The sequence below is a fragment of the Chlorocebus sabaeus genome, chromosome 21 (genome assembly GCF_047675955.1).
Source record: "Chlorocebus sabaeus isolate Y175 chromosome 21, mChlSab1.0.hap1, whole genome shotgun sequence".
In the NCBI taxonomy this organism is placed as follows: domain Eukaryota; kingdom Metazoa; phylum Chordata; class Mammalia; order Primates; family Cercopithecidae; genus Chlorocebus; species Chlorocebus sabaeus.
This window is the reverse complement of record NC_132924.1, coordinates 4,430,487-4,457,155: the sequence shown is the minus strand read 5'-3', so window position 1 is coordinate 4,457,155 and position 26,669 is coordinate 4,430,487. Positions and strand designations below refer to the sequence as shown.

At 55.6% G+C, this 26,669-nt stretch overlaps 1 protein-coding gene across 31 annotated transcripts in view; it reads left to right on the top strand.

Annotated features, from left to right (window-relative positions):
* The first annotated feature begins 20,865 nt into the window (after positions 1 to 20,865).
* The window catches only part of LOC140709624 (argininosuccinate lyase-like), an 82,898-nt gene continuing 77,094 nt past the window's right edge, over positions 20,866 to 26,669 (top strand). For 28 of the 31 annotated variants that reach the window (XR_012090220.1, XR_012090225.1, XR_012090228.1 and 25 more), the window contains exon 1: positions 20,866 to 21,370. The gene's annotated coding sequence lies outside the window, so the exon portion shown is untranslated. The remainder of the gene's footprint in view (positions 21,371 to 26,669) is intronic. The other 3 variants (XR_012090210.1, XR_012090209.1, XR_012090208.1) reach the window with 1 other exon arrangement.

The following is a 26,669-nucleotide window of genomic DNA, read 5'->3' as shown; positions in this document are numbered from 1 at the left end:
AGTCGCCTTCCGCCGGCCCAGCTCCTGCCTCTCCTCGGCCTCTCCAGCTGCCAGACTTCCTCAGGTCAGCCTCTCCAGTGCCCGCTCCTCCTCCCGGCGGCCTCTGCAGGCCCACGCTGGCCTCGACTCGGCCTATCCAGGGCTCGCTCCCGCTCCCGGCGGCCCCTGCAGGCCCAACTCGTCGCCCAGTCGGCCTCCGCCGGCCCAGCTCCTGCCTCTCCACGCCCTCTCCAGCTGCCAGACTTCCTCAGGTCAGCCTCTCCAGGCCCAGCTCCTCCGGCCTGCCACTGGCCTCTTGAGGCCCAGCCCCGATCACGCCTCTGGGCGACCTCCTCAGGCCCAGGACTTGACCTCCAGTCGGCCTCGCCAGGCCCAGCCTCCTGCCTCGCGAAGGCCTGCACGGGCCCAGCCTCTGCCTCACAGTGGACTGTCCACGCCCAGCTCTCGCCTGACCGCGGCCTCCCCAGGCCAGAGCTCCTCTTGCCTTTCGGCAGCTCCGCCACGCTCTCCTCCCGACTCCCCGTGGCCTCATTAGGCCCAACTCATTCGTCACGGGGAACGGCCTCTCCAGGCCCAGCCTTTGCCTTTCGGCGGCCTCTCCAGGCCCCGAACTTCCTCAGTCCGGCCTCTCCAGGCCCAGTTGCGGCCTCCCGGCCTCGTGTCCAGGCCCAGCTCGTTCTGCTCCTGCTGCGGCCGCGGGCCGATCTCCGGCCTCACGACAACCTCTTTGGACTCGGCTCCGGCCCAGCTCCCTCTCCGCGGCCTTTGTAGGCCCCAAACGTCCTGAAGCCGGGCCCCACGGTGGCCTCTCCGGGCCCGGCTCCTGCCCTCCAGTGGCGTCTCCATGCCCCAGACTTCCTTCAGACAGCCTCTCCAGGCCCAGCTCCTCCTCCCGGCGGACTCTGCAGACCCAGGCTGTCCTCGACTCGGCCTCTCCAGGGCTCGCTCCTGCTCCCGGCGGCCCCTGCAGGCCGTGCTCGTCGCCCAGTCGCCTTCCGCCGGCCCAGCTCCTGCCTCTCCTCGGCCTCTCCAGCTGCCAGACTTCCTCAGGTCAGCCTCTCCAGTGCCCGCTCCTCCTCCCGGCGGCCTCTGCAGGCCCACGCTGGCCTCGACTCGGCCTATCCAGGGCTCGCTCCCGCTCCCGGCGGCCCCTGCAGGCCCAACTCGTCGCCCAGTCGGCCTCCGCCGGCCCAGCTCCTGCCTCTCCACGCCCTCTCCAGCTGCCAGACTTCCTCAGGTCAGCCTCTCCAGGCCCAGCTCCTCCGGCCTGCCACTGGCCTCTTGAGGCCCAGCCCCGATCACGCCTCTGGGCGACCTCCTCAGGCCCAGGACTTGACCTCCAGTCGGCCTCGCCAGGCCCAGCCTCCTGCCTCGCGAAGGCCTGCACGGGCCCAGCCTCTGCCTCACAGTGGACTGTCCACGCCCAGCTCTCGCCTGACCGCGGCCTCCCCAGGCCAGAGCTCCTCTTGCCTTTCGGCAGCTCCGCCACGCTCTCCTCCCGACTCCCCGTGGCCTCATTAGGCCCAACTCATTCGTCACGGGGAACGGCCTCTCCAGGCCCAGCCTTTGCCTTTCGGCGGCCTCTCCAGGCCCCGAACTTCCTCAGTCCGGCCTCTCCAGGCCCAGTTGCGGCCTCCCGGCCTCGTGTCCAGGCCCAGCTCGTTCTGCTCCTGCTGCGGCCGCGGGCCGATCTCCGGCCTCACGACAACCTCTTTGGACTCGGCTCCGGCCCAGCTCCCTCTCCGCGGCCTTTGTAGGCCCCAAACGTCCTGAAGCCGGGCCCCACGGTGGCCTCTCCGGGCCCGGCTCCTGCCCTCCAGTGGCGTCTCCATGCCCCAGACTTCCTTCAGACAGCCTCTCCAGGCCCAGCTCCTCCTCCCGGCGGACTCTGCAGACCCAGGCTGTCCTCGACTCGGCCTCTCCAGGGCTCGCTCCTGCTCCCGGCGGCCCCTGCAGGCCGTGCTCGTCGCCCAGTCGCCTTCCGCCGGCCCAGCTCCTGCCTCTCCTCGGCCTCTCCAGCTGCCAGACTTCCTCAGGTCAGCCTCTCCAGTGCCCGCTCCTCCTCCCGGCGGCCTCTGCAGGCCCACGCTGGCCTCGACTCGGCCTATCCAGGGCTCGCTCCCGCTCCCGGCGGCCCCTGCAGGCCCAACTCGTCGCCCAGTCGGCCTCCGCCGGCCCAGCTCCTGCCTCTCCACGCCCTCTCCAGCTGCCAGACTTCCTCAGGTCAGCCTCTCCAGGCCCAGCTCCTCCGGCCTGCCACTGGCCTCTTGAGGCCCAGCCCCGATCACGCCTCTGGGCGACCTCCTCAGGCCCAGGACTTGACCTCCAGTCGGCCTCGCCAGGCCCAGCCTCCTGCCTCGCGAAGGCCTGCACGGGCCCAGCCTCTGCCTCACAGTGGACTGTCCACGCCCAGCTCTCGCCTGACCGCGGCCTCCCCAGGCCAGAGCTCCTCTTGCCTTTCGGCAGCTCCGCCACGCTCTCCTCCCGACTCCCCGTGGCCTCATTAGGCCCAACTCATTCGTCACGGGGAACGGCCTCTCCAGGCCCAGCCTTTGCCTTTCGGCGGCCTCTCCAGGCCCCGAACTTCCTCAGTCCGGCCTCTCCAGGCCCAGTTGCGGCCTCCCGGCCTCGTGTCCAGGCCCAGCTCGTTCTGCTCCTGCTGCGGCCGCGGGCCCATCTCCGGCCTCACGACAACCTCTTTGGACTCGGCTCCGGCCCAGCTCCCTCTCCGCGGCCTTTGTAGGCCCCAAACGTCCTGAAGCCGGGCCCCACGGTGGCCTCTCCGGGCCCGGCTCCTGCCCTCCAGTGGCGTCTCCATGCCCCAGACTTCCTTCAGACAGCCTCTCCAGGCCCAGCTCCTCCTCCCGGCGGACTCTGCAGACCCAGGCTGTCCTCGACTCGGCCTCTCCAGGGCTCGCTCCTGCTCCCGGCGGCCCCTGCAGGCCGTGCTCGTCGCCCAGTCGCCTTCCGCCGGCCCAGCTCCTGCCTCTCCTCGGCCTCTCCAGCTGCCAGACTTCCTCAGGTCAGCCTCTACAGTGCCCGCTCCTCCTCCCGGCGGCCTCTGCAGGCCCACGCTGGCCTCGACTCGGCCTATCCAGGGCTCGCTCCCGCTCCCGGCGGCCCCTGCAGGCCCAACTCGTCGCCCAGTCGGCCTCCGCCGGCCCAGCTCCTGCCTCTCCACGCCCTCTCCAGCTGCCAGACTTCCTCAGGTCAGCCTCTCCAGGCCCAGCTCCTCCGGCCTGCCACTGGCCTCTTGAGGCCCAGCCCCGATCACGCCTCTGGGCGACCTCCTCAGGCCCAGGACTTGACCTCCAGTCGGCCTCGCCAGGCCCAGCCTCCTGCCTCGCGAAGGCCTGCACGGGCCCAGCCTCTGCCTCACAGTGGACTGTCCACGCCCAGCTCTCGCCTGACCGCGGCCTCCCCAGGCCAGAGCTCCTCTTGCCTTTCGGCAGCTCCGCCACGCTCTCCTCCCGACTCCCCGTGGCCTCATTAGGCCCAACTCATTCGTCACGGGGAACGGCCTCTCCAGGCCCAGCCTTTGCCTTTCGGCGGCCTCTCCAGGCCCCGAACTTCCTCAGTCCGGCCTCTCCAGGCCCAGTTGCGGCCTCCCGGCCTCGTGTCCAGGCCCAGCTCGTTCTGCTCCTGCTGCGGCCGCGGGCCGATCTCCGGCCTCACGACAACCTCTTTGGACTCGGCTCCGGCCCAGCTCCCTCTCCGCGGCCTTTGTAGGCCCCAAACGTCCTGAAGCCGGGCCCCACGGTGGCCTCTCCGGGCCCGGCTCCTGCCCTCCAGTGGCGTCTCCATGCCCCAGACTTCCTTCAGACAGCCTCTCCAGGCCCAGCTCCTCCTCCCGGCGGACTCTGCAGACCCAGGCTGTCCTCGACTCGGCCTCTCCAGGGCTCGCTCCTGCTCCCGGCGGCCCCTGCAGGCCGTGCTCGTCGCCCAGTCGCCTTCCGCCGGCCCAGCTCCTGCCTCTCCTCGGCCTCTCCAGCTGCCAGACTTCCTCAGGTCAGCCTCTCCAGTGCCCGCTCCTCCTCCCGGCGGCCTCTGCAGGCCCACGCTGGCCTCGACTCGGCCTATCCAGGGCTCGCTCCCCGCTCCCGGCGGCCCCTGCAGGCCCAACTCGTCGCCCAGTCGGCCTCCGCCGGCCCAGCTCCTGCCTCTCCACGCCCTCTCCAGCTGCCAGACTTCCTCAGGTCAGCCTCTCCAGGCCCAGCTCCTCCGGCCTGCCACTGGCCTCTTGAGGCCCAGCCCCAATCACGCCTCTGGGCGACCTCCTCAGGCCCAGGACTTGACCTCCAGTCGGCCTCGCCAGGCCCAGCCTCCTGCCTCGCGAAGGCCTGCACGGGCCCAGCCTCTGCCTCACAGTGGACTGTCCACGCCCAGCTCTCGCCTGACCGCGGCCTCCCCAGGCCAGAGCTCCTCTTGCCTTTCGGCAGCTCCGCCACGCTCTCCTCCCGACTCCCCGTGGCCTCATTAGGCCCAACTCATTCGTCACGGGGAACGGCCTCTCCAGGCCCAGCCTTTGCCTTTCGGCGGCCTCTCCAGGCCCCGAACTTCCTCAGTCCGGCCTCTCCAGGCCCAGTTGCGGCCTCCCGGCCTCGTGTCCAGGCCCAGCTCGTTCTGCTCCTGCTGCGGCCGCGGGCCGATCTCCGGCCTCACGACAACCTCTTTGGACTCGGCTCCGGCCCAGCTCCCTCTCCGCGGCCTTTGTAGGCCCCAAACGTCCTGAAGCCGGGCCCCACGGTGGCCTCTCCGGGCCCGGCTCCTGCCCTCCAGTGGCGTCTCCATGCCCCAGACTTCCTTCAGACAGCCTCTCCAGGCCCAGCTCCTCCTCCCGGCGGACTCTGCAGACCCAGGCTGTCCTCGACTCGGCCTCTCCAGGGCTCGCTCCTGCTCCCGGCGGCCTCTGCAGGCCGTGCTCGTCGCCCAGTCGCCTTCCGCCGGCCCAGCTCCTGCCTCTCCTCGGCCTCTCCAGCTGCCAGACTTCCTCAGGTCAGCCTCTCCAGTGCCCGCTCCTCCTCCCGGCGGCCTCTGCAGGCCCACGCTGGCCTCGACTCGGCCTATCCAGGGCTCGCTCCCGCTCCCGGCGGCCCCTGCAGGCCCAACTCGTCGCCCAGTCGGCCTCCGCCGGCCCAGCTCCTGCCTCTCCACGCCCTCTCCAGCTGCCAGACTTCCTCAGGTCAGCCTCTCCAGGCCCAGCTCCTCCGGCCTGCCACTGGCCTCTTGAGGCCCAGCCCCGATCACGCCTCTGGGCGACCTCCTCAGGCCCAGGACTTGACCTCCAGTCGGCCTCGCCAGGCCCAGCCTCCTGCCTCGCGAAGGCCTGCACGGGCCCAGCCTCTGCCTCACAGTGGACTGTCCACGCCCAGCTCTCGCCTGACCGCGGCCTCCCCAGGCCAGAGCTCCTCTTGCCTTTCGGCAGCTCCGCCACGCTCTCCTCCCGACTCCCCGTGGCCTCATTAGGCCCAACTCATTCGTCACGGGGAACGGCCTCTCCAGGCCCAGCCTTTGCCTTTCGGCGGCCTCTCCAGGCCCCGAACTTCCTCAGTCCGGCCTCTCCAGGCCCAGTTGCGGCCTCCCGGCCTCGTGTCCAGGCCCAGCTCGTTCTGCTCCTGCTGCGGCCGCGGGCCCATCTCCGGCCTCACGACAACCTCTTTGGACTCGGCTCCGGCCCAGCTCCCTCTCCGCGGCCTTTGTAGGCCCCAAACGTCCTGAAGCCGGGCCCCACGGTGGCCTCTCCGGGCCCGGCTCCTGCCCTCCAGTGGCGTCTCCATGCCCCAGACTTCCTTCAGACAGCCTCTCCAGGCCCAGCTCCTCCTCCCGGCGGACTCTGCAGACCCAGGCTGTCCTCGACTCGGCCTCTCCAGGGCTCGCTCCTGCTCCCGGCGGCCCCTGCAGGCCGTGCTCGTCGCCCAGTCGCCTTCCGCCGGCCCAGCTCCTGCCTCTCCTCGGCCTCTCCAGCTGCCAGACTTCCTCAGGTCAGCCTCTCCAGGCCCAGCTCCTCCGGCCTGCCACTGGCCTCTTGAGGCCCAGCCCCGATCACGCCTCTGGGCGACCTCCTCAGGCCCAGGACTTGACCTCCAGTCGGCCTCGCCAGGCCCAGTCTCCTGCCTCGCGAAGGCCTGCACGGGCCCAGCCTCTGCCTCACAGTGGACTGTCCACGCCCAGCTCTCGCCTGACCGCGGCCTCCCCAGGCCAGAGCTCCTCTTGCCTTTCGGCAGCTCCGCCACGCTCTCCTCCCGACTCCCCGTGGCCTCATTAGCCCCAACTCATTCGTCACGGGGAACGGCCTCTCCAGGCCCAGCCTTTGCCTTTCGGCGGCCTCTCCAGGCCCCGAACTTCCTCAGTCCGGCCTCTCCAGGCCCAGTTGCGGCCTCCCGGCCTCGTGTCCAGGCCCAGCTCGTTCTGCTCCTGCTGCGGCCGCGGGCCCATCTCCGGCCTCACGACAACCTCTTTGGACTCGGCTCCGGCCCAGCTCCCTCTCCGCGGCCTTTGTAGGCCCCAAACGTCCTGAAGCCGGGCCCCACGGTGGCCTCTCCGGGCCCGGCTCCTGCCCTCCAGTGGCGTCTCCATGCCCCAGACTTCCTTCAGACAGCCTCTCCAGGCCCAGCTCCTCCTCCCGGCGGACTCTGCAGACCCAGGCTGTCCTCGACTCGGCCTCTCCAGGGCTCGCTCCTGCTCCCGGCGGCCCCTGCAGGCCGTGCTCGTCGCCCAGTCGCCTTCCGCCGGCCCAGCTCCTGCCTCTCCTCGGCCTCTCCAGCTGCCAGACTTCCTCAGGTCAGCCTCTCCAGTGCCCGCTCCTCCTCCCGGCGGCCTCTGCAGGCCCACGCTGGCCTCGACTCGGCCTATCCAGGGCTCGCTCCCGCTCCCGGCGGCCCCTGCAGGCCCAACTCGTCGCCCAGTCGGCCTCCGCCGGCCCAGCTCCTGCCTCTCCACGCCCTCTCCAGCTGCCAGACTTCCTCAGGTCAGCCTCTCCAGGCCCAGCTCCTCCGGCCTGCCACTGGCCTCTTGAGGCCCAGCCCCGATCACGCCTCTGGGCGACCTCCTCAGGCCCAGGACTTGACCTCCAGTCGGCCTCGCCAGGCCCAGCCTCCTGCCTCGCGAAGGCCTGCACGGGCCCAGCCTCTGCCTCACAGTGGACTGTCCACGCCCAGCTCTCGCCTGACCGCGGCCTCCCCAGGCCAGAGCTCCTCTTGCCTTTCGGCAGCTCCGCCACGCTCTCCTCCCGACTCCCCGTGGCCTCATTAGGCCCAACTCATTCGTCACGGGGAACGGCCTCTCCAGGCCCAGCCTTTGCCTTTCGGCGGCCTCTCCAGGCCCCGAACTTCCTCAGTCCGGCCTCTCCAGGCCCAGTTGCGGCCTCCCGGCCTCGTGTCCAGGCCCAGCTCGTTCTGCTCCTGCTGCGGCCGCGGGCCGATCTCCGGCCTCACGACAACCTCTTTGGACTCGGCTCCGGCCCAGCTCCCTCTCCGCGGCCTTTGTAGGCCCCAAACGTCCTGAAGCCGGGCCCCACGGTGGCCTCTCCGGGCCCGGCTCCTGCCCTCCAGTGGCGTCTCCATGCCCCAGACTTCCTTCAGACAGCCTCTCCAGGCCCAGCTCCTCCTCCCGGCGGACTCTGCAGACCCAGGCTGTCCTCGACTCGGCCTCTCCAGGGCTCGCTCCTGCTCCCGGCGGCCCCTGCAGGCCGTGCTCGTCGCCCAGTCGCCTTCCGCCGGCCCAGCTCCTGCCTCTCCTCGGCCTCTCCAGCTGCCAGACTTCCTCAGGTCAGCCTCTCCAGTGCCCGCTCCTCCTCCCGGCGGCCTCTGCAGGCCCACGCTGGCCTCGACTCGGCCTATCCAGGGCTCGCTCCCGCTCCCGGCGGCCCCTGCAGGCCCAACTCGTCGCCCAGTTGGCCTCCGCCGGCCCAGCTCCTGCCTCTCCACGCCCTCTCCAGCTGCCAGACTTCCTCAGGTCAGCCTCTCCAGGCCCAGCTCCTCCGGCCTGCCACTGGCCTCTTGAGGCCCAGCCCCGATCACGCCTCTGGGCGACCTCCTCAGGCCCAGGACTTGACCTCCAGTCGGCCTCGCCAGGCCCAGCCTCCTGCCTCGCGAAGGCCTGCACGGGCCCAGCCTCTGCCTCACAGTGGACTGTCCACGCCCAGCTCTCGCCTGACCGCGGCCTCCCCAGGCCAGAGCTCCTCTTGCCTTTCGGCAGCTCCGCCACGCTCTCCTCCCGACTCCCCGTGGCCTCATTAGGCCCAACTCATTCGTCACGGGGAACGGCCTCTCCAGGCCCAGCCTTTGCCTTTCGGCGGCCTCTCCAGGCCCGGAACTTCCTCAGTCCGGCCTCTCCAGGCCCAGTTGCGGCCTCCCGGCCTCGTGTCCAGGCCCAGCTCGTTCTGCTCCTGCTGCGGCCGCGGGCCGATCTCCGGCCTCACGACAACCTCTTTGGACTCGGCTCCGGCCCAGCTCCCTCTCCGCGGCCTTTGTAGGCCCCAAACGTCCTGAAGCCGGGCCCCACGGTGGCCTCTCCGGGCCCGGCTCCTGCCCTCCAGTGGCGTCTCCATGCCCCAGACTTCCTTCAGAAAGCCTCTCCAGGCCCAGCTCCTCCTCCCGGCGGACTCTGCAGACCCAGGCTGTCCTCGACTCGGCCTCTCCAGGGCTCGCTCCTGCTCCCGGCGGCCCCTGCAGGCCGTGCTCGTCGCCCAGTCGCCTTCCGCCGGCCCAGCTCCTGCCTCTCCTCGGCCTCTCCAGCTGCCAGACTTCCTCAGGTCAGCCTCTCCAGTGCCCGCTCCTCCTCCCGGCGGCCTCTGCAGGCCCACGCTGGCCTCGACTCGGCCTATCCAGGGCTCGCTCCCGCTCCCGGCGGCCCCTGCAGGCCCAACTCGTCGCCCAGTCGGCCTCCGCCGGCCCAGCTCCTGCCTCTCCACGCCCTCTCCAGCTGCCAGACTTCCTCAGGTCAGCCTCTCCAGGCCCAGCTCCTCCGGCCTGCCACTGGCCTCTTGAGGCCCAGCCCCGATCACGCCTCTGGGCGACCTCCTCAGGCCCAGGACTTGACCTCCAGTCGGCCTCGCCAGGCCCAGCCTCCTGCCTCGCGAAGGCCTGCACGGGCCCAGCCTCTGCCTCACAGTGGACTGTCCACGCCCAGCTCTCGCCTGACCGCGGCCTCCCCAGGCCAGAGCTCCTCTTGCCTTTCGGCAGCTCCGCCACGCTCTCCTCCCGACTCCCCGTGGCCTCATTAGGCCCAACTCATTCGTCACGGGGAACGGCCTCTCCAGGCCCAGCCTTTGCCTTTCGGCGGCCTCTCCAGGCCCGGAACTTCCTCAGTCCGGCCTCTCCAGGCCCAGTTGCGGCCTCCCGGCCTCGTGTCCAGGCCCAGCTCGTTCTGCTCCTGCTGCGGCCGCGGGCCGATCTCCGGCCTCACGACAACCTCTTTGGACTCGGCTCCGGCCCAGCTCCCTCTCCGCGGCCTTTGTAGGCCCCAAACGTCCTGAAGCCGGGCCCCACGGTGGCCTCTCCGGGCCCGGCTCCTGCCCTCCAGTGGCGTCTCCATGCCCCAGACTTCCTTCAGACAGCCTCTCCAGGCCCAGCTCCTCCTCCCGGCGGACTCTGCAGACCCAGGCTGTCCTCGACTCGGCCTCTCCAGGGCTCGCTCCTGCTCCCGGCGGCCCCTGCAGGCCGTGCTCGTCGCCCAGTCGCCTTCCGCCGGCCCAGCTCCTGCCTCTCCTCGGCCTCTCCAGCTGCCAGACTTCCTCAGGTCAGCCTCTCCAGTGCCCGCTCCTCCTCCCGGCGGCCTCTGCAGGCCCACGCTGGCCTCGACTCGGCCTATCCAGGGCTCGCTCCCGCTCCCGGCGGCCCCTGCAGGCCCAACTCGTCGCCCAGTCGGCCTCCGCCGGCCCAGCTCCTGCCTCTCCACGCCCTCTCCAGCTGCCAGACTTCCTCAGGTCAGCCTCTCCAGGCCCAGCTCCTCCGGCCTGCCACTGGCCTCTTGAGGCCCAGCCCCGATCACGCCTCTGGGCGACCTCCTCAGGCCCAGGACTTGACCTCCAGTCGGCCTCGCCAGGCCCAGCCTCCTGCCTCGCGAAGGCCTGCACGGGCCCAGCCTCTGCCTCACAGTGGACTGTCCACGCCCAGCTCTCGCCTGACCGCGGCCTCCCCAGGCCAGAGCTCCTCTTGCCTTTCGGCAGCTCCGCCACGCTCTCCTCCCGACTCCCCGTGGCCTCATTAGGCCCAACTCATTCGTCACGGGGAACGGCCTCTCCAGGCCCAGCCTTTGCCTTTCGGCGGCCTCTCCAGGCCCGGAACTTCCTCAGTCCGGCCTCTCCAGGCCCAGTTGCGGCCTCCCGGCCTCGTGTCCAGGCCCAGCTCGTTCTGCTCCTGCTGCGGCCGCGGGCCGATCTCCGGCCTCACGACAACCTCTTTGGACTCGGCTCCGGCCCAGCTCCCTCTCCGCGGCCTTTGTAGGCCCCAAACGTCCTGAAGCCGGGCCCCACGGTGGCCTCTCCGGGCCCGGCTCCTGCCCTCCAGTGGCGTCTCCATGCCCCAGACTTCCTTCAGACAGCCTCTCCAGGCCCAGCTCCTCCTCCCGGCGGACTCTGCAGACCCAGGCTGTCCTCGACTCGGCCTCTCCAGGGCTCGCTCCTGCTCCCGGCGGCCCCTGCAGGCCGTGCTCGTCGCCCAGTCGCCTTCCGCCGGCCCAGCTCCTGCCTCTCCTCGGCCTCTCCAGCTGCCAGACTTCCTCAGGTCAGCCTCTCCAGTGCCCGCTCCTCCTCCCGGCGGCCTCTGCAGGCCCACGCTGGCCTCGACTCGGCCTATCCAGGGCTCGCTCCCGCTCCCGGCGGCCCCTGCAGGCCCAACTCGTCGCCCAGTCGGCCTCCGCCGGCCCAGCTCCTGCCTCTCCACGCCCTCTCCAGCTGCCAGACTTCCTCAGGTCAGCCTCTCCAGGCCCAGCTCCTCCGGCCTGCCACTGGCCTCTTGAGGCCCAGCCCCGATCACGCCTCTGGGCGACCTCCTCAGGCCCAGGACTTGACCTCCAGTCGGCCTCGCCAGGCCCAGCCTCCTGCCTCGCGAAGGCCTGCACGGGCCCAGCCTCTGCCTCACAACGGATCTCCACGCCCAGCTGTCGCCTCACTGCGGCCACCCCAGGCCAGAACTCCTCCTGCCTCTCGGCAGCTCCGACAGGCCCCGCTCCTGACTCCCAGCAGCCTCTTTAGGCCCAGCTCATTCATCATGGGGAACGGCCTCTCCAGGCCCCGTCTTTGCCTTGTGGCGGCCTCTCCAGGGCCAGACATTTTTTAAGGTGGCCTCTCCAGACCCATTTGCTGCGTCTCATCATCCCCTTCTTGCCCAGGTCTTCCTCCCAGTTTTGGCTGCTGCTTAAATTTTTCCTCACGACAATCTGTTTGGACTCAACTCCTGTCCAGCTCCTCGTGGCCATTTAGACCGAGAAGTTTCTCAGGTCCAGCCCTCCAATTTCACTACCTTCCTCGTGGCAGCATGAGCTGTCACTGCTTTTGCCTGACTATTTTTTCTCCAGGCTGCCTTAGCAGCCTCACATTGGTGTTTCTAGGCCCGGATGCTGCATTTTGCTTTTTTCACGTTGCCCGTCTCTTTCCTGGTGCCTGCCTCCCAAGTCCCAGCTCCTGTCTTATTGTGTTGTGTGTTATACTAGCTCCTGTCTCACGATGGCCTGTTCTGCCCCACCTTCGGCGTTATAGTGGACAGTCAAGCCCATCCTCTGCCTCTTCGTGGCCTTTTCTCCCTTTCCTCTTGCCCCACAGTCACCTCTTCTGGATCCATCTTTTTAATCTTTGTGGTCAACAGTATCAAGGAGCCTAAAGCTTCCCTGGACTCTTATTTGTTGGTAACTCTACATCAGAGTGCTTTAGCAAAACACCTCCCTCTTCTGTTAACCTTGACAATGGATTTATGACAAATTTATAATAAATTCTGCCTGCGTGGTTTCATACTGATTTTTGTTTTATTTAGTGTCTCATCATTTTTCTTTTCTTTTTTGGGTGGGAATGGGAATGAGCCTCTGCTTGGGCCCTTTTTCTTCACTATGGACATGGTAGCTTCTCACTTCCTGTCTTCTGTATTTATGTTGTTACAGTTATGTTTTTTTTAGGGTCTTGCTCTGTCACCCAGGCTGGAGTGGAGTCGTATGATCATGGCTCACTGCAGCCTTGGCCTTTTGGCCTGAAGTAATTCTCCCAACTCAGCATCTTGAGTAGCTGATACTACAGGCACGTGCCACCATGCCTGGCTAATTTCTGATTTTTTCTGAGAGGTTGGTTCTCACTATGTTGCTCAGGCTGTTCCCAGACTTTTGGACACCAGCAATCCTTTTGCCTGAGCCTCCCAAAGTGCTGAGATTATAAGCATAAACCACCATGCCCAGCTTGCTATTTGTTTGTCATAAACTATTAAGAGTTTGCTTTTTGATTAATATACTATTTCTATATAGATTTATGTAGATATAGATAGTTTCAATTTTTCATGGATACCAATTTTTTCCCTTTCTTTGAGGCAAAGTACCACTTTTCCTTCAGGATGGAGTGCAGTGGTATAATCCTGGCTCACCACAACCTCTTCTTTCTTGGCATAAGTGATCCTCCCCCCTCAGCCTGCTGAGTAGCTGGGATCCCAGGTTCGAGCTGCCATAGCCAGGTAATTTTTATATTTCTTGTAGAGAGGGGGTCTCACCATATTTCCCAGGCTGGTTTCAAACTCCTGGACTCAAGCAATCCTCCCCTCTCAGCCTCTTGCAGTGCTGGGATTACAAGTGGGAGCCACCACATCTGGCCTACCATTTTCTTTTAATGCATCATTAAGAATTTACTTTATGCCAGCACAGTGACTCACGCCTGTAATCGCAGCACCTTAGGAGGATGAGGTATGTGGATTACGACGTCAGGAGTTCAAGACCAGCCTGTCCAAGGTAGTGAAACCACATCTCTACCAAAAATTAGTAGGTTTGGTGGCAGGTACCTATAATCCCAGCTACTCCAGAGGGTGAGGCAGGAGAATTGCTTGAGTCTGGGAGGAGGAGGTGGCAGTGAGCTGAGATCACGCCACTGCACTCCAGCCTGGGTGACAGAGTGAGACTCCATCTCAAAAAAAAAAAATTTACTTTTTTTTAGTATAATGTAAATATATAAATATGTGTGTGTATGTATTCATATGTGAATATATGTGTGTATATATTTTCATAGCATACACACACGCACATATACAGTGTGAAATAGATATTTGAATACCTAGAAATTGATAAGTTTCTTCCTGGTTTTGAAACCACCTTTAGCACAAACACGAAAGAAGTACAAACTATCATTATTAATGACAATGGACCAAGATGACCGTGAGTCAATAGTACTTTGCACCTCAACCACCTTCCAGCAGAGCATCTCAAAGGGCTGGGTATATCTGAAAATCACACCCTTTCACATAGACTAGGATGATTTGTAATTCTAACTTATTTTAAGACCTCATTGTGATCCTTGTCATAATGAAATCAAACCATTTCTCAAATCACAGAGATACTGAATAACAGGTTTGGTCAGGAAATAGGTATTGCATTTGGTTTGTCATGACAAGCTCCTGGCCTAGGCAGATGGAATATAGCAGAAATGTGTGTGTGTGAACATTGTTACTCACAGGTGTGGCTGAGGAAGTGGGGGGTAGAATTTGATAAAACCAGCAGGGAGCAGGCTTCTGGGAAGAGGGCACTTGTTTTGGCAGCAGCTGTGTAACTCTAGAATGAACAAAGGCTTGTAATCCACAGTTTTTCCTCCTAGAAAATAAAGATTATAATTCCTGCCTTGATATGTGGACTACGTGATTTGCTACATGCAAAATATCTAGTATATAATAGGTGCTGAATTAATACTACTTTCTGTAGCTCATTCTTAATCACTGCTTAATTTTAAAAAGTTTAGAATGACTATTGCTTTTGTAAAAATTGTTTGTAGTTATTATATAAAATCTAAGTCCTATAGAAAAGTACAAAGCAGGCCGGGTGCTATACCTTACACCTGTCATCCCAGCACTTTTGAAAGGCAGGGTAGAAGGATTGCTCAAGGCCAGGAGTATGAGACCAGCATGAGGAACATAGCAAGATCTCATCTCTAGAAAAAATTAAAACCCAGTTATGATAATATGCACCTGTAGTCTCAGGTACTTGGGAGGCTGAGGCAGGTTGATGACTAGAACCCAGGAGTTTGAGACTGCAGCCTGGGTAACAGAGTGAGACCCTGTCAGATAGAGGGAGGGGGGGAGAGAGAGAGAGGGAGAGAGAAAAAAAAAGTACAAAGAAGCCAGTAATCATGAAATTTTCAGCCACCAAGAAATAACTCAACATTGAGTGACATCTCCAGGCCTGATAGTCCATGCCTGGCTGAGGCACAAGAATCACTTGAGCCTCGGAGGCAGAGGTTGCAGTGAGACAAGATTACACCATTCCACTCCAGCCTGGGCAACAGAGACAGATTCTGTCTCGGAAAAAAAAAAAAAGAAGTTGATAATTTATACCCCATTTTTTGCAAATAGGTAGTTAGATAAGTTGATATATTAATGCATTAAAAATAACTTTGCCTGGTGTGGTGGCTCAGGCCTGTAATCTCAGCACTTTGGGAGGCCAAGGCGGGCAGATCATGAGGTCCGGAGTTAGAGATAATCCTGGCCAACAGAGTGAAACACTGTCTCTACTAAAAATACAAAAATTAGCTGGGCATGGTGATGGGTGCCTGTAATCCCATCTTCTTGGGAGGGTGAGGCAGGAGAATCGCTTGAACCTGGGAGGTGTAGGTTAGATTGAGCCGAGATCACGCCAGCCTGGCAACAGAGCGACACTCTAAAAAAAAGAACAAATATCTTTACATATTTTATATGTGTTTTAGTTCAAATATATATAACTTTCATTTTGCTTGATACAACAGAAGCTGAAGAAACTAAAGTAAGGTGGGAGAATTTCTGACCTTCAGATAAATGCCTATGTGAAAGTGATATCTTTTTATTCAACATTCATTAAAATTATGAAAAAAGATAATAAAAGTATCATGATTCTTTTTAATCTGCAGTTTCTATTTTCACCTACAGCTACTGTATTTTTTGAATTGGTGCATGTTTGAGAGATTCTGTTTAATGCGTTTATACTTGGATAGCTATTTCTTTTTGTTTTGATTATTTATTTTTTTGAGACAGAATCTTGCTCTGTCGCCCAGGCTGGAGTACAGTGGTGTGATCTCGTCTCAGTGCAACCTCCGCCTCCCGGGTTCAAGCGATTCTCCTGCCTCAGCCTCCTGAGTAGCTGGGATTACAGGTGCACGCTACCACGCTTGGAAATTTTTGTTTTTTAGTAGAGATGGGGCTTCACCATCTTGGCCAGGCTGGTCTCGAACTCCTGACCTCAGGTGATCTGCCCGCCTCGGCCTCTCAAAGTGCTGGGATTGCAGGCACTCAGCCATCGCACCTGGCCTGGGAGAATATTCTTGATTCATTTTCCTTTTCTTCAGTTTTTCCTTTAACTTCTGACTTTATTGTCATCTAGCTTTGGCTGGGGTTATGGGAAGCTCTGAGGCTGGCTGGAGGTTCTTCCCACATGTACTTATGTTTTCCTGCCCAAAGACCAGTGGAGTACTTTCATTATCACTGAAATTCAATAGTTTCGCCAAGGTTGGCTCCAGGCTAGTCATTCTGTACTAGTTTTTCCAGGTATATGGTTTGCCCTTTGATTACTATGTACTTCTCTATCTCTGCACACAATCTTTTCTTTCTTTCTTTCTCTTTCTTTCTTTCTTTCTTTTTCTTTCTTTCTTTCTCCTTCTTTCCTTTTCCTTCCTTCCTTCTTTCTTTTCTTTCTTTCTTTCATTTTTTCTCTCTCTCTCAACAGGAAAAAAAAATCTAATAATCTGATTTTAAAATGGACAAAAGACCAGAATAGACATTTCTCAAAAGAAGACATACAGGCTGGGCGCGGTGGCTCACGCCTCTAATCCCAGCACTTTGGAAGGCCGAGGCGGGCGGATCACAAGGTCAGGAGATCGAGACCATGGTGAAACCCCGTCTCTACTAAAAAATAGAAAAAAATTAGCCGGGCTCAGTGGCGGGCGCCTGTAGTCCCAGCTACTGGGGAGGCTGAGGTAGGAGAATGGCGTGAACCCGGGAGGCGGAGCTTGCAGTGAGCTGAGATTGCGCCACTGCACTCCAGCCTGGGCGACAGAGCGAGACTCTATCTCAAAAAAAAAAAAAAAAAAAAAAAAAGAAGACATACAAATGACAAATGGGTATTTGAAAATGTGCTCAACATCATTGATCATCAGAGAAACGGAAATCAAAACTACAATGAGCTATCATCCCACCCCAGTTAAAATGGTTTATATCCAAAAGACAGGCAATAACAAATGCTACTGAGGATGTGGAGAAAAGGGAACCCTGGTACACTGTTGGTGGGAATGTACATTAGTACAACCACTACGGAGAACAGTTTGGAGGGTCCTCAAAAAGCTAAAAGTAGAGCTACTTTATCATCCAGTAATCCTACTGCTAAGTATATATCCCAAAGAAAGAAAATCAGTGTATTGAATAAATATCTGCATTTCTGTATTTATTGCAACACTATTCATAATAGCCAAGATTGGAAGCAATCTAAGTGTCCATCAACAGGTGAATGGATAGAGAAGATGTGGTACATACCCACAATGGAGTATTATTCAGCCATGAGAAAGAATAGAATCCTGTTATTTGCAACAACATCGGTAGAACCGAAGATCATTATGTTAACTAAAATAAGCCAGACACAGAAATGCAAATTTTGCATGTTCCCAGTCATTTGTGGGTGCTAAAAATTAAAACAATTGAACTCAAAAATAGAGAGTAGAATGATGATTACCAGAGTCTGGGAAGGGTAGTGGGCTGGAGGGGGTGCACAGGAATAATTAACGGGTACAAAAATACAGTTAGAATGAATAAGATGTAGTATTTGGTAGTACAACAGGGTGACTGTGGTAAACAATAATTTATTGCATATTTAAAAATAGCTAAAAGAGGTCAGATGTGGTGGCTTATGTTTGTAATCCCAACACTTTGGGAGGCCAAGGCAGGTGGATCACCTGAGGTCAGGAGTTCGAGACCAGCGTGACCAACATGGCAAAACCCAGTCTCCACTAAAAATACAAAAATTGGCCAAGTGTGATGGCACATACCTGTAGTCCCAGCTATGCAGGAGGCTGAGGCAGGAGAATCGCTTGAACCTGGGGGAGGGGGGTGGAGGTTGCAGTGAGCCAAGATCACACCACTGCACTCCAACCCAGGTGACAGAGATAGACTCCATCTCAAAACAAAACAAACAAAATAAAGCAAAAAAGCGATAAGAGCATAATTGGATTGTTTGTAAAGCAAAGAAAGGACAAACACTTAAGGTGATGGGTATCCCAGTAACCCTCCTATGATTATTACACATTACATGCCTGTATCAAAACATCTCATGCACCCCATAAATATATATACCTACTAAGTACCCACAAAAATTAAAAGTAAAGCATTTATAACTCCCTATCTTGGCCAGATGTGGGGCATCCACCTGTAATGCCAGTGTTTTTTGAGGCCAGGATGGGAGGATCACTTGAGTCTGGGAGTTTGAGACCGAGACCCACCTAGGCAATATAACAGGACTCCTGTCTCTAATAATAAAAAACTTAGCCAGGCATAGTGGGGCTCATGCCAGTAGTCCCAGCTCCTTGGGAGTCTGAGACAACAGGATCCCTTGAACCCAGGAGGTTGAGGTTGCAGTGAGCTATGATTGCCCCACTGCACTCCAGCCTGGGTGACAGAGCGAGACCATATCTCTTAAAAAAGCAAACCAATCCTAGCATGATCTGACCCTGCCTGCCACCCTCTATTCTTTTCCTCTTGCTTATTGTGCAGCAGGCATCTGGGCTGCTTTTCTGCTCCTGTAAATGCCAAGTGGTTTCCCTCTTCAGGACCTTTGCACATGCTCCCCCCTGCCCGAAATGGACTTCCCATACCTCCTGCTGGAGCTGGATTTTTCTCATGTTTCAGACCTCAGCTCCCACATCACCTTGGCAGAGAAATCCTCCCTCATCCTGTGGAGGGGGAATCATCCTCCTTTTCATTGCCTCCTCCTGCCGGGTTCTCCCAAAGCAGATATCACACTCAAAATTCAGCTTGCTATTTATTGAATTGCTTGTCTGTATGTCCTCCTCCCAAACTCACATCAAATCAGAACAGAGGCTCCCTGCGGCAGGAGTCCCATCTTATTCATTCTCAGAACCTAATACAGTACTTGGTACATAGTAGGCACACAATAAATGTCATTAGAATGAATAAGTATCAAGGGGCTGGCTGTAGTGGCTCATGTCTGTAATCCCAGCACTTTGAGAGGCTGAGGCAGGTGGATCACCTCGGGTTAGGAGTTTGAGACCAGCCTGGCCAACATGGTGAAACCTCGTCTCTACTAAAAATACAAAAATTAGCTGGGCATGGTGGTGCACACCTGTAATCCCAGCTACTGGGGAGGCTGAGGCAGGAGAACCACTTGAATCTGGGAGGTGGATATTGCAGTGAGCTAAGATTGTGCAACTACACTCCAGCCTGGGTGACAGAGTGAGACTCCATCTCAAAAAATAAATAAATAAAAAGAACAAAAAATGAATGAATAAGTATCAAGGAAGGAAGATTTTGTGATTTGCCACCTTTACATGGAAATCCTGCTTAACATTGACATTTTCTATTTGATGGTATTTCTATAAGAAGAAATTGAAACTGAGCTAATTGAAAGAGAATGAGTTTGGGCATGGTGATTCATGCCTCGAATTCCAGCACTTTGGGAGGCTGAAGGGGGAGTATCATGTGAGGGTAGCATTTTGAGACCAGCCTGGGCAATGTACAGATAACCCTGTCTCTGCAAAAATAACATTTAAAAACTGAACCAGGTGTGCCAGGTGCAGTGGCTCATGCCTGTAATCCCAGCACTTTGAGTGGCTGAGGCTGGTGGATCACCTCAGGTCAGGAGTTCAAGACCAGTCAGGCCAACATAGTGAAACCCCATGCCTACTTAAAATACAAAAATTAGCCAGTGTGGTGGCAAATGCCTGTAGTCCCAGCTACTCGGGAGGCTGAGACAGGAGAATTGCTTGAACCTGGGAGGCAGAATTTTTAGTGAGCTGAGATCAGGCTATTTCACTCCAGCCTGGATAGCAAGGGTAAAACTTCATCAGATGTGGTGGCACATGCCTGTAGTCCCAGCTCTCAGGAGGCTGAGTGGGGAGAATCACTTGAGCCCAGGAGATAGAGGGTGCAGTGAGCCATGGTTGCACCACTGCACTCCAGCCTGAGGGACAGAACTAGACCTTATAGCTAAAAACAAAAAACAAAATAATCAAATGAAAAAAACCGGGCACGGTGGCTCATGCCTGTAATTCCAGGACTTTGGGATGCCAATGCGGGTGAATCACCTGAGGTCAAGAGTTCAAGTCCAGCCTGGCCAACATGGTGAAACACTGGATGTCTCCAGCCCACAGCCAGAGAGGACCTGAGGCCTGCCAGCAGCCATGGAAGGGGGTTTGAAAGAGGATTCTGAAGCCTTGAGAGAGCTGCAGCCCTGGTTGACAGCTCAATTGTATCCTGGTGAGAGCCTGAGCCAGAGGACACAGCTAACCTCACCCAGATTCCTAGCCCATGGAAACTGAGGAAAAAAAAAAGTTTATTGTTTTTTAAGCTGCTGAATTGGGGGCAATTTTTACCCAACAACAGATAACGATTACAAGGATATTGCTTATTACTCAAAATCACTATATAAAGCCCCTGAAAAATTGAAAGCTGCAACCAGGGAAACACTGAAAATCTCCAAGAACACTGTGTTTCTTCTTGAAGACAGTGAGAAAGAATATACATTTGTTTCCCTTTTAGTTTTGGCCACCAGAAAGCTCAGAGCCAAATTTACGACACAATTTTTATAATTTTGTAAGCTCCTATAGCCTGCTTATCTGTGTTCTTATTCCTAGCCTTTCATTATATTCTGACTTTTGGTTTTCTTCGTCCTGATTGTATTAGCTCATCTTTATATTTTTCTATATTATTTGAATTATGGCAAACCACCTCAAATTCAGCTTACAGAGAAGCAAGGCATTTGTAAGTTTTTGTTGTTGTTGAGTCTTTCACTCTATCACCCAGACTGGAGTGCAGTGGCACGATCTCAGCTCACTGCAACCTCTGCCTCCTGGGTTGCAGCAATTCTCATGCCTCAGCCTCCGGAGTAGCTAGGATTACAGGGTCTCATCACTACACTCGGCTATTTTTTTTTTTTTTTTTTTTTTTTTTTTGTATTTTTATTAGAGATGGGGTTTCACTATGTAGACCAGGCTGGTCTCGAACTCCTGACCTCAAGTGAGCCACCTGTCTCGGCCTCCTAAAGCATTGGGATTACAGGCTGTGAGCCACTGTGCCCGGCCCATAAATCATTTTATAAAAACAGTTTTTTAATTTAGAACATAGTTTTGCACATTAAAAAAAAAAAGTTTTGCACAGGTTGAACACAAAGTGCCTAGAGGTGGTAGTGGGAAGATGAGGTCATAGGAGTGTGGCTCTAAAGTTCCGAGCATTGGCCAGGGTTGATTTGGATTGGGTCAGAAATATCAAGTGATAACGACGAAAAAGGGAAAAAGGATGGGAATTCGGAGGGAGGGGCCGAGGTCTCGCCCAGTCACCCACAGTAGCATCCTTGCAATGTGTTGCTTGCACCGGTCCCCTAAGTCCCTCCTGCGCTAGCCGCCCGGCCTCGCCCAGCCCCGCCCCGCCCCTCCAGACCCCGCCCTTCCCCGCCCCGCCCCTCTCCCCCCGGGCCCCACCCCTCCCCAGGCCCCAAGCCTGGAGCGCGCCTCGCCCGGCATCCTCTGTCTCCGCCGGCCATCCGGCGTCCCGGCGGTTGCGTGCTCTGCCCCCTCCCTCCGCGCCGGCGCTCGCCTTCCCCGCCCTGCAGGCCTCACTAGGTTCGGGGCGGTTGGGGCGCACGCCTGTCGGGGCGGGGCTGGAGCGGGCGACCGAGCCAATGGGGCGAGGCGGCGGCGGCGGTGGCTGTTGCGGTGGCTGTTGCGGTGGCGGCTGTGTGGGACCCAGACGGGCTGGGATGGAGGCGGAGGGAGGCGGAGGAAGGCGGAGTCGGCGGCAGCGGCGGAGGGAGGAAGGTGGCGGCGCCCGTCCTGCTGAGAGTGTCGGTACGGCGGTGGGAGAGGGTAACCGACATGCTGCGTGCAGTGCCGCCGGGATCCTGCTCTCCATCTGCGCTTACCATGTGGAGCTGGAGAAGAAGCGGGACCACCGGCCCTCTGCGACCTGGGACCCTGGATGAAGTGCTCCGCTGCGCTTGCCTCCAGGTAGCCGGCGTTGGGGAGTGGGGCCGGGAGCGGCCGAGCGGGGCGAGCGCGGAGGCCGAGGCTGGGGAGCGCGCGGCTGGAGCTCGGGACTGGAGGCCGCGGGGGGTACTGACGTGGTCGAGCCGGGCGGGGGGCGACCCGAGCCCAGGTCGCGGGGAGGAGGTGGCGGTGCCGCGAGGCAGCCGGGGAGGAATGAGGTGGCAGAGTGCAGCCGGGAGGCCGGGGCAGACGGGGAGCGGTCGGGCGGGCTGGGGCCGGGCTGGGCAGGAGCGCGAGGGGGCTGCGGAGGGTGGGTCTCGGCCGGCTTGACAGGTTTCCTGGTTGTCGGGAGGCGGCCGGGGGTGTGGGACCCTGTCCGCCGCACCCGCGAGACCAGCGGCCACCTCTTGTCCCCGCCATCGCTGCAGCCGAGGCTCTGGGGCCGGCTCCGACCCGAGGAGGGTTGCGTTTCCCACTGTCTTCGTGATGCTGGGTCAGGTGTTTCCGTGGTCAGGCCTCTTTGTACTCCAGCGCTGGTGAGAATTTGCAGACTTACTGGGACGGTGACATTTGCGGATAAACTCGAATTTGACCCTATTCTGGAAGAAGTTACCAGCACTTAACATATCTGATTTCTTGGATTCCCCCTCGTATATTTCAGTGTGTCAGGAAGGGGGCAAATGGTCTGAGTTTGAGTCTAGTTTAAGCTTCATTGGCATAAAGGACAAGTATGTATATGGCGATGTTTTAGGCATTGGGATGACTTTTAAGCATTGTTGCTTATTAGTATAATAGGATACCCATAACAGATTAAAAGCATACGCTTTGCTGAACTGCAGCTATTGGTTTGTGTTACTGATCATTTTAGTTTTTTTTTTTTTAATGTTGTAATTAGTTTGTCTGTTAGGTTTTATTTTAATGCGTTAAATTTCCCTAGGCAAGTTACTTTGAAAAAGGGGGGAATTTACATTTTAAAAGAGGCTGTTTTTGTTTTTTTAACGGGGTGATTAAAAACATAACAAAAGTCGAAGGAATGATTTCAAAATTGGTAGGTTACGATTTTAATAGAGACTATGTCTGATATTTAGATGTTTGTTAACAGTAGTCACATTTGAGCGTTTTCTTCCCCTCCTGTTGATTGGCAAATTGGTATGTATCAGAAATGTATAGCTCACTAGTTTATTTCGACTCACATATTGTTGATTACATGAACAAGGTAGCATTGGAGTTTGTCTTGTTATTGGTTACAAACTTTAGGGAGCTGATCTTTCCACTTAGCTTTTTTCATGGACCAGATACTCTTATCTCATTTGCTCTTAAACAAAATTCCTGTAGCTTTTTACAGGGGAAATAATTGTCATAGGGCCAAATGAAATATTTTAAAAATGCATTTAAAATGTAGGTATCAGGTTACAGGGGAAAATACACGGATGTGACAAAAAGCTCGCATTTGTTGTTGGTTATTCAGAACAAAGTTAATAGGCTGATTGGACTCTCAGATACTCTTTGAGAACCATTGAGTGTCTTTTATGCAAATATTTTTGTTATTTCCACTGTCAGAAAGGACTTTTAAACTTGTAAGTACCTTTCACCCAAAGCTAGTTGAATGAATAAATACATAAGGAAAACATGTAACAGCACATTTCAGGTATTTAAGAAACAAGAAGAGCTAAAAATAACTTTTGATCCTAGTTTAATATGGAATTTTAGCAGAATTTTTACCAATTTTAGATTTTTTTTTTTAAATAAGTAGTCTATAATAAATGGACCTTTTAACATTGGGACGTGGAAAGATTACTTTACTGTATGCTTAAGTTGTTCTATTTTTTGGGACGGAGTCTTCCTGTTGTCGCCCAGGCTGGAGTGCAATGGCGCGATCTTGGCTCGCTGCAGCCTCCGCCTCCAGGGTTCAAGTGATTCTCCTGCCTCAGCCTCCCCAGTAGCTGGGATTACAGACTCCCGCCATCATGCCAGGCTAATTTTTGTATTTGTAGTATAGGGGGGGTTTCTCCATGTTGGCCAGGCTGGTCTCAAACTCCTGACCTCGGTTGATTCGCCTGCCTTGGCCTGCCAAAGTGTGGGGTTACCACGGTGAGCCACTGCGCCCGCCCTTAAGAATTTTAAGTTCTTAAAATTGCCTTTTCTTGGCTGGGCGCGCTGGCTCACGCCGCAATTGCAGCACTCTGGGAGGCTAAGGCGGGCGGATCAACCGAGGTCAGGAGTTTGAGACAGGCCTGGCCAATATGGTGAAACCCCGTCTCTACTAAAAAATACAAAAATTAGCTGGGCTTGGTGGTGCATGTCTGTAGTCCCAGCTACTCGGTAGGCTAAGGCAGGAGAATCTCTTGAACCCAGGAGGCAGAGGTTGCAGTGAGCCGAGATCGCGCCATTGCACTCCAGCCTGGGCGACATGAGTGAGACTCCATCTCAAAAAATAAAAATAAAATAAAAATAAGAATGGACTTTTCTTTAAAAAAGAGAGTTTTGAACCATTTAATAAGCATATACTCTAAGTATTCTCATAGTTATATATCCTGCAAGAGCTGTGTGTGCACCATAAAACATCAAGTAGTATATTAAAAGTATGTATAAGAACTTGTAAGACTAAAAGTAACTGGATCTCTTTATAGTTTTCAATGTGAATTTAATATGTTGTGACTGAAAGTAGTGTTTCATTGTATAGCTTTGGACATAAAATAGTTTAACGTAGATGCTTGCTAAAGGAGGATGGGTAAAAATAAGATATGCCAATAAGAAGAGTAAATAACTTATTTGCTCTCTATACAGTGAAATTATTTTAAGAAATTTGTTCAATTTGATGAGCCTGTTTATAAACTACTTGCAAAAATTAAGTAGTTTATACACTAATTGTTTAATAAATGAATTTACAAATCAACTTGTTTTGCAAGTAGTTTATAAACAGGCTGATCAAAATCACATGTGTGTATATACATATATAATCACAGATAGATGTACATATGTAGACTCATTTTCTTTTGGAAATGGGTAGACAAAACATTGAAAGTTTTTATTTTGTCAACCTGAAAGAGACTTTAAATGAAAGCTGATTATTGGAGACCTCAAGTTAGTTTATTATGATAGTGATTGCCATGTAGCAGTACTACTCAAAGATGTGACTGTTTTAGGAAAAGACAGTTTGAGCCCAGAGGAAAGTTAACAGATGAAAAAGATTCCGAAGAAAGTAATCTTCGAGGATCCAGAGTCACCACGTGGTTTTGGATTGCTTAAACTCACTTTCTTCTCATTTCACAATCCCTAAATGTCTTAATCCAAACAGAATAAGGTAGAGATTAATGAGAGAATCTTGAGGGGCATCTGTGTGTAAAGTCCTCTATTATTCTGGGGAGGCATAATGATGGGAAGTTCCAGAGTTTTAGATTTCTGAAGAAATATTTTCCCCGAATTAGGAGGCTACAATAGAAATGCTGATTTTTAAATTCTACCGGGTACAGCCAATAAAAAGAGTAACACACCACTATCTCCTATCACCATCATTTCATTTAACGAAAGCGTATTTCTATTCAAAGAATTTGAAAGAACAGAATCTCTCAGAATAAAAGATCTTTAAATGGGGAATCATTTAGCTATATGGAAAAGTTTACTTTCAGACCAGCCTGGCCAACATGCTGAAAGCCCATCGCTAGTAAAAATACAAAATTATCTGAGCGTGGTGGCATACACCTGTAATCCCAGCTACTCCAGAGGCTGAGGCAGGAGAATCACTTAAACCCTGGAGGCCAAAGTTGCAGTAAGCTGAGATCGCACCCTTGCACGCCAGCCTGGGTGACAGAGCGAGACTCGGTCTCAAAAAAAAAAAGTTTACTTTCATATTCTTACTATTCCCCATTTTCCCATAAATCATTGAAAACTCTACTGCAAACCTGCACCAGCCTGCCAGTTAACATTAAGTTAGCACTCCCTGCCCCCTTGGTTTGGTACACTGAGCTCAAATCTAAGGAATCTGTGTGGGCTTCCAGCCCTCTCAGTTCTTAGACTTGTAGCCTTATCTTCATGATGCCTCAGTTTCTCATCTTAACTAGGGATTTTAACACCTACTTAGGCCCTGGTGCAGTGGCTCACACCCATAATCCCAGCACTTTGGGAGGCTGACACCTGGCAGAGCTCTTGAGCTTAGGTTTCAGACCAGCCTGGGCAACAGGGCAAAACCCTGCCTCTACAAAAAACACAGAAATTAACTGGGCATGGTGGTGCATGCCTGTATTTCCAGCTTCTTGGAAGGCTGAGGTGTGAGGATCACTTGAGCTTGGGAGGCCGAGGTCCATAGTGAGCCTTGATGGTGCCACTGCACTCCTGCCTGGTTGGTAGAGAGAGACCCTGTCTCAAAAAAGAAACAAATAAACCAAAAAAACCTACTTTGCTAGATGAGTGTTAGGATGAAAAGTGGTACATGTATGTTCCTGAAATAAAGTTTGTCCTCAGTTGTAGCTGTCACCATTGATTGGAGATGTTCTTTTTTTGGTCAGTGTTTGATAATAAGTACCTTTAAGTATAATAAGTTTCTTGTATATACTTGTTTGTATATTTGGATATTAATTGTTTTAATGTAGCATATTGCTGACATAAAGACGAGTTCATTTAAAACAATTTTGAAGTTGTGCAAGAGAAACTAATATGCAGATTTTTTTTTTTTTTTTTTTTTTTTTTTTAGATGGAATCTTGCTCTGTCACCCAGGCTGGAGTGCAGTGGCGCGATCTCAGCTCACTGCAACCTCCGCCTCGTGGGTTCGAGTGATTCTCCCATCTCAGCCTCCCGAGTAGCTAGGATTACAGGCGCCCGCCACCATGTCTGGCTAACTTTTGTATTTTCAGTAGAGACGGGGTCTCGCCATGTTGGCCAGGCTGGTCTTGAACTCCTGACCTCAGGTGATCCACCTGCCTCAGCCTCCCAAAGTGCTGAGATTACAGGCATCAGCCACTGTGCCTGGTCCTAATATGCAAAATATTCTATGTAAGTATTTCCTATATATTAGACCCCTTCTAAGAAGAGTTTCTGAAAAAAAAAAAAAAAAAAAAAAAAAAAAGAAGAGTTTCTGTGTAAGCATAGTACAAATGATCTGGAAAGGTTAATAGGCTTGGCAAATCTATGTTTCTTAAAACTATAAAAATAGTCCGGTTGTCCTATGGTATATGTATAGGACATATACTATAGGGGATGGGTTCTAGGACCCCTGTTTTTACCAAACTCCTGGCATAGTCAAGTCCCTACTGTGGGCCCTGCAGAACCTGGGTATATGAAAAGTTGAGCCTCCATATATGCAGGTTTCATTCTGCATTTGGT